At 46.7% G+C, this 16102-nt stretch overlaps 1 protein-coding gene across 2 annotated transcripts in view; it reads left to right on the forward strand.

Annotated features, from left to right (window-relative positions):
- Nucleotides 1-16102, forward strand: part of AGPAT3 (1-acylglycerol-3-phosphate O-acyltransferase 3) — an 86804-nt gene that overhangs the window by 18670 nt on the left and 52032 nt on the right. For both annotated transcript variants that reach the window (XM_055569771.1, XM_055569772.1), the window contains one exon: nt 5854-5915. The gene's annotated coding sequence lies outside the window, so the exon portion shown is untranslated. The remainder of the gene's footprint in view (nt 1-5853; nt 5916-16102) is intronic.

Below are 16102 nucleotides of genomic sequence, written 5' to 3' on the forward strand. Positions count from 1 at the left end.
GCTTTGGCATAGTCAATAAAGCAGAAATAGATGTTTTTCTGGAACTCTCTTGCTTTTTCCATGATCCAGCGGATGTTAGCAATTTGATCTCTGGTTCCTCTGCCTTTTCTAAAACCAGCTTGAACATCAGGAAGTTCACGGTTCACGTACTACTGAAGCCTGGCTTGAAGAATTTTGAGCAATACTTTACTAGTGTGTGAGATGAGTGCAATCATGCGGTAGTTTGAGCATTCTTTGGCATTGCCTTCCTTTGGGATTGGAATGAAAACTGACCTTTTCCAGTCCTGTGGCCACTGCTGAGCTTTCCAAATTTGCTGGCGTGTTGAGTGCAGCACTTTCACAGCATCATCTTTCAGGACGTGGAATAGCTCAACTGGAATTCCATCACCTCCACTAGTTTTGTTCGTAGTGATGCTTTCTAAGGCCCACTTGACTTCACATTCCAGGATGTCTGGCTCTAGGTGAGTGATCACACCATCGTGATTATCTGGGTTGTGAAGATCTTTTTTGTACAGTTCTTCTGTGTATTCTTGCCATCTCTTCTTAATATCTTCTGCTTCTGTTAGGTCCATACCATTTCTGTCCTTTATTGAGCCCATCTTTGCATGAAATGTTCCTTTGGTATCTCTGATTTTCTTGAAGAGATCTCTAGTCTTTCCCATTCTGTTGTTTTCCTCTATTTCTCTGCATTGATCGCTGAGGAACGCTTTCTTATCTCTTCTTGCTATTCTTTGGAACTCTGCATTCAGATGTTTATATTTTTCCTTTTCTCCTTTGCTTTTTGCTTCTCTTCTTTTCACAGCTATTTGTAAGGCCTCCCCAGACAGCCATTTTGCTTTTTTGCATTTCTTTTCCATGGGGATGGTCTTGATCCCTGTCTCCTGTACAATGTCACGAACCTCATTCCATATATCCCCTCTTTTTTGGGTTTCCTTCCCATTTAGGTCACCACAGAGCACTGAGTAGAGTTCCCAGTGCTTAACAGTAGGTTCTCATTAGTTATCTGTTTTATACATAATATCAATAGTGTATGTGCATCAATCCCAGTCTCCCAATTCACCCCATGCCCTCTTTCCTTCCTTGGTATCCATACATCCATATGCAACCATTCTCTGCATCTTCATCTCTATTTCTACTTTGCAAAAAAGTTCATCAGTATCATTTTTCTAAATTCCAGAAGTGATATGATAACAATGTTTTTCTCTTTCTGACTTCCTTGACTCTGACAGTCTCTAGGTTTATCCACGTCTCTGCAGGTTGTACAGTTCTGTTCCTTTTTGTAGCTGAGATCCCATCGTGTATTGGCACCGCATCTTCTTTATCCATTCTTCTGTTGATGGGCTGTCTAAGTGTATGAGAATTTTCCCCAGTGTCTTTTTTGTTACCTTTTTCTTTTGCATCAGTAAATTTTGGTCAAAGAATATACTCTGATTGATGCCTGTCTTTTGAAATTTGTTAAGACCTGTTTTATGGCTAGCATTATGGTCACATTTTAGAAATGCTCTGTGCATCTTTGAAAAGACTGTATTCTGTGGTTGGTGAGATTAGTTTTGGTAGGTTTATTAATCATGTTGTTTAAACCTCCTATATTAGGTCTTGGCTAAAGTATAGCCCATAGGCTTAATCTGGCTTGCCACCTATTTCTAGAAATAAATTCTTTTTTTTTTTGCTTTAACTTTTATTTTTTGGTCATGCCACATGGCATGTGGGATCATGGTTCCCTAATTACCAGGAATCAAGCCTGCGGCCTCTGCAGTGGAAGCACAGAGCCTCAACTACTGGACTTACAGGGCAGTCCCTAGAGATAAATTCTTATGGGATCACATCCACAGCCTTGGTTTATATATTGCTGTGGCTGTTTTTGCTCTATGACTTGGTTGAGTAGCTTCAATAGAGACCATTTGCCCTGAAAAATCTAAAATATTTACTCTTTGGCCCTTTCCAGAATATTTTTGCCAACTCTTGTGTCTTCAGTCATTTATTTTATCTATTTTATCAAATACAGAGAGCGGGTCTGTTAGAATCTTCAGTCATCACCGTGGATTTGCCTACTAATTCTTGCATTTCTATCAGTTTTTGTTTTGTATGTCTGGGGCTGTGTTATGAGTGACACAGTTTAAAATCATGGCATCTTCTTCATGCCTGACATGTGTGTCATATGGAGTGATCGTCTGTCCCCACCAGCGTGTCTTGCCTGTAAGTCGGCTTGGTCTGAGATTCGTGTGGCTGAGCCTCTGGGTAGTATTTGCCTTGTGTACTCCTTCTGTTCTTTTATTTTTAAGTCTTAGATGTACCTTGTAAACACGTACATGTTGGGTCAGCCAGAAAGTTCATTTGGGTTTTTCTCTAACATCTTACGGAAAAACCGAAACAAACTTTCTGGCCAACCCAATATAATTAAAGTCGTTTTTTTAACATGGTATTTTAAGTTGAAGTTTGATATTCTTTTTTAAAAAATTCTGACCGTTAAGAATTCTTTAACCAGAGCCATTGTAATGTAAGTACAGATGGGTGTGAGTTTAAACCCACCATCTTGTATTTCACTATTTTATTTGTGCGGTGTTTCTTTTTTCTTTCCTTCTCCTTTTTTTTGAGTTGGTTATTGATCCGTTGTTTTTTTTTTTTTTACCTTTACCGCCAGGAAGTTATAGACTTTTTCTGCATCTTTGATGGTTTTCCAGAAATTACAACATTCTTACTTATCAGACGTCTGAAACTAACTTGTACTTTACTCTTGGGTGGAACCCAAGGACCTGAGATGACCCCACTACCCCTTCCGAGTGTTACTGTCTATTAACTTTTTTAACCCACTAGCCTTTGCCGCTGTAGCCTCAGTATTAGTCTTATTTAGATTTGTAGACGTACCTGCCTCTTTCTTTGCTCTTTATTCTTTTTGCATCTCTGAGATTCCATCTGAGCTCACTTGTTCCTGTTCAAGTGTACATGTGTTAGAAATGCCTTTCATCAGGTTCTGAGGTGGCAAGCTTTCCCCTCTTTTGTTTGGGTTTCCCTGCTGCTCTGGAGATGGGCTTGCCGGTTGTAGAATCCAGGTTGGCTGTTGGGTCCTTTCAGTACGACATTGTGTGCTGGCCTCTGGCATCCTTTGTTTGCTAACAAACCGTTGTCAGGCTGTCTCTTCTTTGCACATGATCTGATTTTTTCTCTGGCTTTTAACATCAAAATTAAAAGTCTTTGTGCTTCAAAGAATGCCATCAAGAAAGTGAAAAGACAACCCAGACGATGAGAGAAAATATGCAAATAACTCATTTGACTAGGGGCTTGTGCTAGAAGGTAGAAAGAGCTCTGACGAGGCTGTCCGGCCAGTACCTGAGTGCCAGTGATGCTCTCGAGCAGGAACAGTGAGTGGGGAGGTCCTGCCCCCTGCCGCTGGTTCTGACCGCACCCTCCTGCCTGTGCTGTCACCCGCCTGGACCACCCCTCCATCCGCCTGCGTGCAGGAGAGTCACTGGTCATCTCTCCAGACGTCATGAGCGTCACCGTTCTATACGGCTGCAGCCTCTGCCTCTGATATGGTCAGCGCCTCTCAACCAAGTGCAGTGGTGCCCACTTGGATGAGCGAGAAACGGAATGCAAACGTGGGATCCCAACATCCACTTCCAGCCATGATGGGGTGACCCGGACCAGATCTCACATCCCACGTTGAACAGCAGGAAAAACCAAACAGAAGCATGTAAGGTTGCAACATCAAACACCGCATGGCAGGAGTGCTGGACAGTGACCCCACAGGAGGGAGAGGCGCCCCCTTCAGCTCATCCCCTGCAGCTGCCAGCTGAGCACAGGGAGGGTGGTGGAGGCGGAGCCTGGTGACCCGGGCTCCAGGGAGGCTGGAATCTGTGGGGGAAATGCTGCAGAAAATAGGAGTGTATGAAACAGGAGATCTAGGAAGCTGAGAACCCCCACCCCGCGCTTAGACCGTGTTGACCATTGCACGTGTCGGGGATGCCCCCAAGGTCAGGGGACCTGGAAGGGTGTGGGTATCACTGTTTCCTCAGTTCACATGGACTGTGAGTGAAGTTGCATACTCAGCAGCTAGGTGGAAAGACCTCACAGTTCAGAGGGCATCGAGCAGGGTCCTCAAAGGCCGTAGTCTCCTCCCCAGACGTGAGCCTTGCTCAGGACCCATAGACAGAAAGCTTGAAGGAAGCCTGGAGAGAGTTGAACAACTCTTGAGTAAGTTAATGGCATCCACTAATGAGGCCTGACAATATTTGAGGGATGACAGCAAACTCACCCCCTAACATGCCACGTTCACAGTGTCCAGGAACCAGGCAGAAATTATTCGTTATGCAAACAGGTGGGAAAATGTAACCCAGAAGTTAAGAAAAATCAATTAGAAACAGATCCAGGTGGATCCACGCTATCCAGATGGTAGAATTAGGATAGAAGGATGTTAAAAGTGTCTGTTATAAATATGGCCCATGTGTTCAGTGACACAGAGAAGCTATGCACAAGATGAGGAGAAAATGAATGGTGTAAAAAAAGACCCAAGTCTCCTCGAGAGGAAAGCCGTGCACTGGGTGGGTTCTTGGTGGGTCAGACGCTGCAGATACAAGATCAGTATTCTTGAAGACATAGCACCAGAAACTTTCTAAAATGAAACACAGGAAAGAGGCAGGAAAAAAAAACAAAACAAAACATCATCAGTGTAACCATAAAGAGGGATAATAAATAGGAAATTGAAAAGGATGTATGATGGAAAATATTTGAAAAAAAAAAAGGCTAAAATTTTGCAAATTTGATGAAAACTGATTTTCAAGAAGACCCACAAATCCCAAGCAGAAGAAAACTATGCCACTGCAGTATTCTTGCCTGGAGAATCCGATGGACAGAGGAGCCTGGTGGGCTACTGTCCTTGGGGCTGCAAAGAATCGGACACGACTGAAGCAACTTAGCATAAAACAAAATTCTGACACATGCTACGACATGAGTGAACCTTGAGGGCAGGATGCTCCATGACATACGTCAGACACAAAAGGACAAACACGGGAGTGATCCACTTACGTGAGGTCCCTAGAGGAGCCAAGTCCCAGGGACCGAAGGCAGGATGGCAGGGCCAGAGGCTGGGGAGGGGGAGGGCAGTGAGCGAGTGATGGGGCAGAGGTTCAGTGTGGGAAGATGGCCAAGGTCTGTGAATGGACGGTGCTGAGAGCAGCCCAACGGTATGAATGCTCTTAAGGCCACCGAGCTGGACACAACACAATGATTTAAATGGTGACTCTTACCTGTAGTTTAAAACAAACACACAAATACAAGGGCTAAACTTAGCCAGTAGGCCTGGTTTCGGCTTCCTTGATCACAAGCTAAGCTGTACTGGAGGGGGGCTGGGCTGACCTGGAGAAGAGCCCATCTGCAGGGTTAGTGGGTTTGGAGGAAGGTGAGAGCTGCTGAGGTCAGCACAGTCGTTGTCCTGGGAGCCGGAGCCTCATCGCCCACAGGCCAGAGACCTGAAGGCTGTTCTGCTCCTCTTCCGAGGCAGGAGGCAGCCCACCTTCAGCTGCTCCTGCTAGCCCCCCACGGAGGTTGAAATTGCTTTGCAGCCCTTCCTGGGGTGTGCGCTCTGCCTCTCTCTGGGTATGTTCATTTATGGGCCATATGTCAGGCCTCCTTAGAAGGCAGAGGACAGTAGCAGCTCTCGGAAAGGCCCCACGAGACTGTGTCCCTGGTGTTTGCCTCAGTTAGCAGACGGTTCAGTTCATCAGGAAATCAGTTCATTCATAACCGTCCGCCTCCCCGACGTGCACTTTTTTGATTTCAGGGGAACAGCATGTAGTTTGTTTGCTGGCGTTTTTCTAGTCCTGCCTAACTACCCTGTGTTGTGTCTTTCACTTTCAGGCCTTGAAGTTAGAAACCTCCAAGGACGATTCTCCCGCTGACCCTGCTGACCCTGGGCCTCGGTGAGTCCAGAGAGGGAAGTGCCTGATGCTTTAGCCGCGTGTGTGTGCGCATGTGTGGTTGTGTGTGTGCATGTGTTTATTTCTGTCCCCTGGAGCAGTCCCAGCCAGACAGGGTCCCACCCCAGTCCTCTGGACCTGGCTCCATTGGCAGACACAGAAGTTCCTTGCTTGGAGAGCCAGGCTCGTTGGTCCAGCCTCAGTGATGCTGAAGGGACGGAGTGGGCACAGTTGGGCCTTAATGCATTGCTGGTTGATTCTCCTAAAGGAGCCCAGCAGGGCTGTGGGGCACCAAGAGCCTTCTGAGCAGCGAAGCACAGTGCTCTGTGCACGGCAGCCGTGAGTCGTCAGCACTGAGGAGAGTGGCCAACGGCACCGGTCATCAGCCAGGCCTTTCCCGGAAGGACAGAACTGGGGAGGTCAGAGATGGAAGTCAGTTTGGTCTCCCTCTTTCTGGGTACCGGGCCTCAAGTTCTGTAGCCATTGAGGGCTGGGAACAGGAGTGGGAAGAGGAGCAGCCAGTCAGAGACTCAGTGTTCTTCAGCTACTGGACAACTCCCAGATCAGACTGATAACCAAGAACCCAACAAGATTAACTCAACGTTTACAAGAAGAAACAACGTTCAGTTACCTGCATACAACTGAACAGTTTTTAGAAACAGGAAAGATATAGTAACTGCACCCCCACCCCACCACCACAATAAGCTAGTAGTCATCAGTACTGAAAGTTAAATCAAATCGTTTGTTTATGACTTGAACCGGCACCTCTCAAAAGGTGCCCGAGTGTCTAATAACGATAAACATCTGAAAAGATGTGCGACTTAGTCATCAGAGAAATGGCAGTTACAGACCACAGTGTGCTGGTGTGATGAGTGGAGAGAGGAGGCAGGTGGACAAGGGTAGGAGCAGGGGCTCATCAGTCACTCTTACCTCTGTTTTCCTGCAAGTCGGCTCCTAGCTGAGCACTTAAAAAACCCCTCATCATTCAGTTCTCTTCCCATCTGTGAACAGTGAGTCTTACTTGTGTTTTCTGAGGAGGACACAGGCTCACGATGATCCCTTTGCCCTGAGGGCAGGGGTATGTGGTCCTGTCCCTGCCGCTCCTGCTCCCATGCCCTGGTGGACTCTGGTGCTGGTCATGCCGTCCTGGCCCAGCCCTGCGGGAAGCCGGGAGCACGCTCAGACCTTGGCTGCGTGGAATCTAGGGCCCTGGGGCCTGAGTGGTCCTGAGAAGCACCCCGTCTGCCACACGGCCCCAGGCACAATGATGGTCACTGGCTCTGCACCTCCCCCCCACTGATGAATGGTAAAACAAACACAACATCTCTCCTACGTAGCTTACTGCAATTTTAGCTCATACAGGTTTTCCATTAGCTTTTCTTATAAGTTTTAAGGTGATTAGAAGGTTTTCCTTAGTCTTTCTTAGGTACTGATGCTGAAACAATACCGTTCCCTGCCTGCTCCCATGGCCCACGTGGATCTCAGAACTCGGTCCGGGGTTGGGGTGGGGGAGTTGGGGTGCAGAGGGAGGGGCTGCAAGGGCAGATAAGGTGGGAGGCCCCCCCACTCGGCCATGTTTGGGGACAGGTCCTCTTTGTTCTAAAGGAGACATGAGGGAACTTGCAAAGGGTTCAGACTTTGACCTGCTAAGTTGTGTCTGGAAGAGGCTGGTGTCCTGCAGGGCAAGCTTTTTCCCTTAAACACAATCTTATTCGGGTTCAGCCTAATTGATTAAGCCTTGTAATGGTTGCAAAGACAGAAGATTGGGGCTTTATAAACCAGCAGATAACTTTTTGTTAATATTTACATTTTAATTAAAGAAGTAATGTATGCTTGTAAAAATTAAACACAGAACCAAACCTAATAAGTAATCAAAATTTCATTCTTTCCTCCATCACAAATCCCACCTTTTTTTTTCTGGAGGGAGCTGCCACTGTAAATGGTTTGTGCTTTATCCTTCCAGAACTTGTCAACATACACATGAGAACACTTATGCAGTTTCTGAAAACATTTATGTGTCATGACGTCTGTCTGTGGGACTTGATTTTAACCTGCTTGGGGTCTTTTAGCATACACAAACCTACCTTGTTTAAAAAGACGTAGCTTCCTCTTTTATGCATGTTCTAAAGAGCATGGTTGGACATACGTATATGTACAAACATGTATACACATGTGTACACACACACACAAGCTTTGTAAGAAGCCTGGCTGATAATTCCAGAGCACGATACCTGGTTCTGGTTTTCAGTTTCTTAGACCCAGAGTGTGCTTTCATGACTTGACGTATGTGTGTCTTCTCAGAAAGTGTAACTGGCACGCTCATCCTTCTGTTCAGGGGCTGGGTGAAGGGGGTCGGGTGAGCGCAGTGGGAACAATAGGCAGAGAGCAAGGCTCACCCTCTCGGACACTGCGTCAGTGTGAGCGGCCCTGCCCGGCCCAGGTCGCCCCCCTGCTGGAAGGTAGGCTTTGCGCCCTGCCCGTGTAGAGCCCCTGGCTGGTGCTGTTTGTAGGTTGGGGGTGGGGTGGGGTAGGCTCTACAAGAACAGCGGCCTGGGCTGGATTCCCTTGCCACCCAGGAGCGTCTGTTTTCTGGAACATTCCACACTGTGTTCCTCTCATTGGGACACATGTAAAGGTATGTGCACACGTGGTTACGTTCAGCTGGTCACCAGAGTCCAGTAACAGAGCCGTGTCCTTCCAGCACTTAAAGAGCAAGCACAGCAGAGGCACAAGCAGGCGTGTGCACTGACTCTGCTCCACCACAAGGCCCCGTGTCCCCAAGACACCGTCTGCCTGACAGCCCCTTGTCTCCTGGTGAACAGAGCCGAGGCTAGAGAGTCCTCTGGAGCCCTCGCGGAGCCTGAGCACCCACATGGCTCACGCTCCAAGGGGTCTGGCTGCCCCGGGGACGGGCGTCCGGTCTGGAGCTGCCTTTCTGCACTCAGTTCCGGCCTGCCTGAAGTGGCTTGTGTGTTAATTTACATTCAGAAGCATGTCCTTGGAAGCACAGGGACCCCAGGGCCAAGGCAGGTGGGTGCTAGAAAGAGGCTGGCCTGTGAGTGCCAGTTGCATTGTCCACGCGTGGCCCCTTCTCAGCTTCAGTGCTGCTTTGCTGTCCTCCTGGTCCCCCAGCAAAATGAGCTTCTCTCAAGGGAACCACTGGCTGCGAGAGGACCCGGGAGGAGGGAGGCTCTGCCCAGCTGCCCACCTATCCCTCGCTATCACAGATAACTTGCCTTAAGAGCTTTTTGGATTTTGTAGACAATCGTATCACCTACGGGTTATGATTGTCTAAAAAGAAGGAAAGCTGGTTTCCTTCTTTTTCACCCTGATTTCTGTTACTTCTTTCCTTGTCTCATCACGGAGGCTGCAGTGAGCTCTCTGAGGATTAGGGGCCTCAAGGGTGGACGTCCCTAAACAGTCACGGATGGCACTGTCATCGGGGGCTTTTCCTGAAGCTCATGACATAATCATGTTTTTTCTTTTTTAGTTTCTATTGACAATTATTAGGTCAATTGAATTTCTATGGTAGATCGTTCCTGTGTCCTGCCATAAACCAAACTTGGTCATGATGTTTTGTTTCCGTTAACTACGTGATGAAATCAGTTTGCTAAGATATATTTATTGCATATGTCTGTGTTCACACATCTGATTGACCTGTTAAGTAACAGGCCATGGATAGAAGAGCCTGGTAGGCTACAGTCCATGGGGTTGCAAAGAGTCGGACACAACTCAGCAACAAAACAGCAACAACAAACCATCAAACTGCCCTTGCATTCTTGGAGCAGACCCCACGCGGTCCTGCCATGTTGTCTTTTTAATGTGCTGTGAGATTCTGTTTGCTAATTTTTAAAGGAAGTTTTGTATTTATTTTCATAAGTAAAGAGCAATGGTTCTCAAAGTTTTGGTCTTTTTACACTCTTAAAAAATTATTGGGGACTATATAAAGCCTTTGCTTTTGTGAGGTATAACGTCCATCGTTCTCAGCTGAGGGTGAGCCTTCCTCTACACAGGGGCACATCTGGTGACGTCAGGAGAGGGTTTTGGTTGACACCGCTGGTGTGTTGGGTGTTTGCACGGGTGTCTGTGGGTAGAAGGCAGGTGTCCTGTGATGCACAGAGCCGCCCCAGAGCTGCCCTGTGAGAGGCCCCAAATGTCGGCAGTGCCTCAGTAGCGCAGAGCATAGAAAACCTCATGTAATGATTCACTTAAAAGAGCAGCAGTAAACCCATTACATGTTAACATAAAGAATATTTTTTAATAAAAACTATATTTGAGCAAACTCCAGGAGATAGTGAAGGACAAAGAAACCTGGTATGTTGCAGTCTATGGGGTCGCAAAGAGTTGGATACTGAAAAACAACATTTTCCAAAACTGAAAAAAAAAATAATGAGGAGAGAGAGATTGTTTTATATATTCCTTGTTGGTGGTGGTGTTCAGTCACTAAGTTGTGTCCGACTCTTTGTGACCCCGTGGACTGCAGCACGCCAGGCTCCTGTGTCCTCTGCTATCTCCTGGAGTTTGCTCAAACCCATGTCCATCGAGTCGGTGATGCAATCCGGCCATCTTATCCTCTGTTGGCCCTTTCTCCTCCTCCCCTCAATCTTTCCCAGCATCAGGGTCTTTTCCAGTGAGTCAACTCTTTGCATCAGGTGGCCAAAGTATTGCAGCTTCCGCATCCATCCTTCTAATGAATATTCAGGGTTGATTTCCTTTAGGATTGACTGGTTTGATTTCCTTGCAGTACAGGGAACTCTCAAGAGTTTTCTTTAGCACCACAATTTGAATGTATCAATCCTTTAGTACTCAGCCTTCTTTATGATCCAACTCTCACATCCATACGTGACTGCTGGAAAACCATAACTTTGACTGTATGGACTTTTGTTGGCAAAGCAGTGTCTCTGCTTTCTAATACGCTGTCTAGGTTCGTCATAGCTTTCCTTCCAAGGAGCACGGGTCTTCTAGTTTCACGGCTGCAGTGACTATTGACAGTGATTTTGGAGCCCAAGAAAATGAAATCTTGTCACTGCTTCCACTTTTTCCCCTTCTCTTTGCCATGAAGTGATGGGACTGGATGCCATGATCTCTGGTTTTTGAATGTTAAATTTTAAGCCAGTTTTTTTTTCCACTCTCCTCTTTCACTTTCATCAAGAGGCTCTTTAGTCCCTCTTCACTTTCTGCCCTTAGAGTGGTATTATCTACATATCTTAAGTTGTTGATATTTCCCCCAGCAATCTTGATTCCAGTTTGGGATTCATCCAGCTTGGGATTCATCCAGCCTGGCATTTCACATGATGTACTCTGCATAGAAGTTAGATAAGCAGGGTGACAACATACAGCCTTGACATACTCATTTCCCAATTTTGAACCAGTCCATTGTAACATGTCTGGATCTGAATGTTGCTTCTTGACCTGCATACAGGTTTCTCAGGAGACAGGTAAAGGGAAGTCGCTCAGTAGTGTACGACTCTTCGTGACCCCATGGACTGTAGCCTGCCAGTCTTCTCCTGTGGAATTTTCCGGGCAAGAATACTGGCGCGGGTTGCCATTTCCTTCTCCAGGGGCTCTTCCGGACCCAGGGATCAAACCCAAGTCACCCGCATTGTGGGCAGACTCTTTACAGTCTGAGCCACCAGGGAAGCCCCTTTCCTTTAAAATTTTTCAACTGTTTGTTATGATCCACACAGTCAGAGGCTTTAGCACAATTAGTGAAGCAGAAGTAGATGTTTTTCTGGAATTCTCTTGCTTTTTCGATGAACCAGCAGATGTTGGCAATTTGATCTCTGGTTTCTCTGCCTTTTCTAAATCCAGCTTGAACATCTGGAAGTTCTTGTTTTGTGTACTATTGAAGCCTGGCATGGAGAATTTTGAGTATTAGTTTGCTAGCATGTGAAATGAGCACAATTATATGGTAATTTGAACATTCTTTGGCATTGCCCTTCTGTAAGATTGGAATGAAAACTGACCTTTTCCAGTCCTGTAGCCACTGCTGAGTTTTCCAAATTTGCTGGTGTATTGAGTGCAACACTTTCACAGCATCGTCTTTTAGGATTTGAAATAGCTCAACTGGAATCCCATCACCTCCACTAGCTTTGTTCGTAGTGTTGCTTCCTAAGGCCCGCTTGACTTCGCACTTTAGGATGTCTGGCACTAGGTGGGTGATCACACCATCGTGGTTATTTGGGTCATCAAGACCTTTTTTGTATAGTTCTTCTGTGTACTTTTTTGCCACCTCTTCTTAACCTCTTCTGCTCCCGTTAGGTCCTTACTGTTCCTGTCCTTTATCAGGCCCATCCTTGCATGAAATGTTCCCTTGTTACCTCCAGTTTTCTTGAAGAGATCTCTAGCCTTTCCCATTCTATTGTTTTCTTCTTTTTGGCATTGTTCATTGAAGAAGGCCTTTTTATCTCTCCTTGCTATTCTCTGGAACTCTGTGTTCAGTTGGGTATACCTTTCTCTTTCTTCTTTGCCTTTTGCTTCTCTTCTTTCCTCAGCTATTTATAAATTTATATTACTACAATGTAGTAAATCTCTCAAGCATATGACCCAGTAGGAGACCCCTGAAGCATCTGCAGATGGTGAAGGACAGGGAGGCCTGGTGCACTACTCTCCATGGAGTCCCTAAGAGCCAGACAGGGCTGCGCGACTGGACTGAACTGTCTGGCTCTGCATTCAGTTTGCTTTACTGTGCAGTTTGGTGGAGCTAGTGATGAAAACTCTGCTTCACCAAGAATGTGCTTGGAAAACAGATGGGTCTGATCCCACGACAGGGTCTTAGGGTCCCCTGGGCTTCCCAGATCACTCCTGAGAACCGTTGTTTAGACAAATTCCCCTTTTTCTGTGTTCATTCTCACATTGTGAATTCAGGGTCACACTTCCTTCATAAAAAGGCACTTGGAAATTTCCTTCCTTCTCTATGTTCTGGAGAAGGTTAGATTATGTTAAGACAATCTGATCTTACAGGGTTGGTAAAATTCTCTTCTGAGTCATCTGGGTTTGGTATCTTTCATTAATTTTTAATTCTATAAAATTAGGTCTGCTCAGACTTCTATCTTTTCTGTGGTCACTGTTTTTATAAAAAAAAAAAAATTTTTCTCAGAAAATTCTCTGTCACCCAAGTTTTCAAGTTTATTTGCATAGAGATGTACAGTTATTTCCATGATTTTTTTAAAACTCTATTTTCTTTTGACGGTTATTCTCATTCTTTGTGCGTTCTTTGTGCGTTCTGCCTTTCCTTAGTTTATTTTTCTTGCTATAGGGAACTTACCTATTTTATTGATTTTTTTCCAAAACCAGCTTTTAAGCTTTAGTCATTAATTAGAATACTTCTTTCCTAACTCATTTTTGCTTTTACTTTTATTAATTCCTTCAGTTACTTTTTAATTTTTTTCTAACTTTCTGAATTGGAGGCTTAACTCTCTTATTTTCATGTTCTCATTTCTAAAGATTTAAAGTATTTAATGTGATAAATTTTCCTCTTAAGTACTGCTTTCGTTTTCATCATGTTTTCTAGGAATTTTGCAGTTGGGGTCTCTACTTTCCCTGGAGAGTAACTTGTCAGGGGAGAACACTGACATTTTGGGGCAAGGGAGCAGGCCTTTTCTGTTTCCTGATTTTGTTATTCATTTCTAGGCAATATTGTGTGCATCTTACTTCCTGTTTAGGATTGGTTGAAAATGTCTTCGTTGCTTAATTCATGGGCACTGTTTGTGAACGCTTCTGTAAGCAGCTGAGAGAAAGTGCGTCCTGTCTTATCAAGTACAGGCCTGGCTGCTTGTCCTCCAGCTGCACATCAACGGGCGGCATCATCTGAGGTCTCTGTTGGTTCTGGAACACTATTCTTTCCTGGATTCAGAGCAATGTACTGACATCTCCTGTTACTAGGAGATGCTTTGATTTGTTTCTGTGGTATCCCCGTGATTTCTGCTTCCTGAAACGTGAAGCTGCATTGCTTGGTCTGTAGATCTAAACTTACATCTCCCTTGAGAATTTTAGTTTCTAGCATTATAAATAGTCCTGCTTTGTGTCATTTAATTTCACTTGCCTGACATTTTCTTCTCCAATATCAAGATTTTGGACCCTATTTTTTGAGCATTCCTCGTGTATATTTGTTCATTGTTTTCAATCCTGCTGAACTGTTTTGGTTGAACTATTATTCTCTTATACCTAGCAGAGCTGAATTTTTGAAAAATTTTATTTTTAATTGGGGAATAACTTCAATATTGTGTTAATTTCTGCCATACATCAACATGAGTCAGCCATAGGTATACGTATGTGTCCTCCCTCTTGAGCCCCCTCCCCATCCCACTCCTCTAAATTGCCACAGAGCACCAGGTTTGGGTTCCCTGCTTCATACAGCAAATTCCCACTGGCTACCTATTTTACATATGGTAATATGTATGATTCAGTGCTACTCGCAAGCCAGTATGAAAAAGCTTCCCTTTGTGTAACTGATCTTCATCCATTTGTGCTGACCTGACCCATGTGTTTGGATTAATGCCGTCAGTATTCTGTGTATTTGGGGGGTGAATACGGATAGAATGGTACCCATACACAGACACATTCCCCTGTTCTCTTTGTGGTGTCTGTTCTTGGCCTTTCTGGTATCTCGTTTTGTGTTTGGTGATGCAGACCCGACAGTCAGGAAAGTGCTCTTGGCATTAGTGGTTACCTAGTGTGAGCAGATTTATGTCAGATCCAGAGTCCCCTCCTTTCAGATAATGTCTATTGTTTTTCTCCTAAGAGCGACAGTAAGATGCCCTGTGGCCTCCCTCCCCGCGCCGTTCCCTTCCCTGGCACCTGCTCCCGACCGCCCTGCACACCCGGGCCCCCTCGGTGTACCTGCTGCTGCTCGTGGAGTGATGGGGTCACCCTGCTTCCGCCACGCCTCCTCCACACCCTCCCCTACCCTGCCTGGTTGTTGAGCGCACAGTGTGTCTTGTCGGGTCAGGCCCTGTGCTTGGACTCCTCTGTCCCCTGCAGCACATCAGAGCCCCTCGCTGGGCCTTCTGGTGGCCCGGGCGTGTCCTCCAGTCCTGTTGCAGGCACAGGTTTGGGCACAGAGCCACTTGTCCTCACGTGCCAACCCTCTTCACGGCTCCAGGACCTCTCTCGGCTCTGAGTCTGTGTCTCGATCTTACTCTCTCAGGCCAGCGTTCTTCCTGTGGGTGTTTGTGTGTCTTTCCTTTGCCTGCAGTTTCTGTCTTTCTGTGGTACTGTGTCTTAGCTTTGCTTATCTCCTGTGGTCTAGCATGCAACTGGACCTGTAGACTGCTGTGTATGCTTGTCGCGATCACTGATGAGCTTGGACTTCCTGCTTGTAATCATCTTGTTACCATCCTTCTCCTTTGCTTTCCTGCCTGCTCTTGAATTTTGCATGTTGAACCTGTTCAACTCACTCCTCCCCATGGTACCCATCCTTCTGACTCTGGGATGCCTGAGACAGAGACAGAGTGTATTCACGTCTCAAATAATGTGAAAACCTGAGGACCAGGATTTGGGCACACGGTGTTTTCATGCCCTGCTCTCTGGCACATGCGGTATCATGCCGGGTGTTTGCCCTTGTGCCCTCTCAGAGTCTCTGCTGTGACCAGACAGGCTCTGGGCATCATCTTCGAATGAGGGACAGGGAGCCCCAGCGGTGACACTGGAGTGGGCAGCAGGGTGCGTGGGCTCCAGCTGTGGCCCTGCCCACCTGCTCCTCACTCCCCGCCCCGGGCCTCCCAGGACCATCAGCTGGCCTTTCTATCCCCTTCCTTCTCTGCCATAGAGGCTGACAGTTATTGCAGCGGCCCAGCGGGTGCGTAAGCCCTGCTGGTCACCAGCCGCAGCCACCGCACTCCTGCTTCGCGCACCCCCGAGCACGGGCCCTTCCTGTGGCAGCTCCTGCGCTGGCTTATGCGTGTGTGCGTGTGTGTGTGTGTGCGTGCGTGTGTGTGCGTGTGTGCATGCGTGTGTGTGCGTGTGTGCATGCGTGTGTGTGCGTGTGTGTGTGCGTGTGTGTGCGTGCGTGCGTGTGTGCGTGTGTGTGTGTGCGTGCGTGTGTGCGTGCGTGTGTGCATGCGTGTGTGTGCGTGTGTGCGTGCGTGTGTGTGCGTGCGTGTGTGTGTGTGTGTGTGGCTTCCTCTGTGAGGGTGGGGCTCAGGGATGCTGGGGACACCAGGAGCGTGGCTTTATCGGGGCAGTGAAGG

Source organism: Bubalus kerabau, chromosome 2, assembly GCF_029407905.1.
Source record: "Bubalus kerabau isolate K-KA32 ecotype Philippines breed swamp buffalo chromosome 2, PCC_UOA_SB_1v2, whole genome shotgun sequence".
Classification (NCBI taxonomy): Eukaryota; Metazoa; Chordata; class Mammalia; order Artiodactyla; family Bovidae; genus Bubalus; species Bubalus kerabau.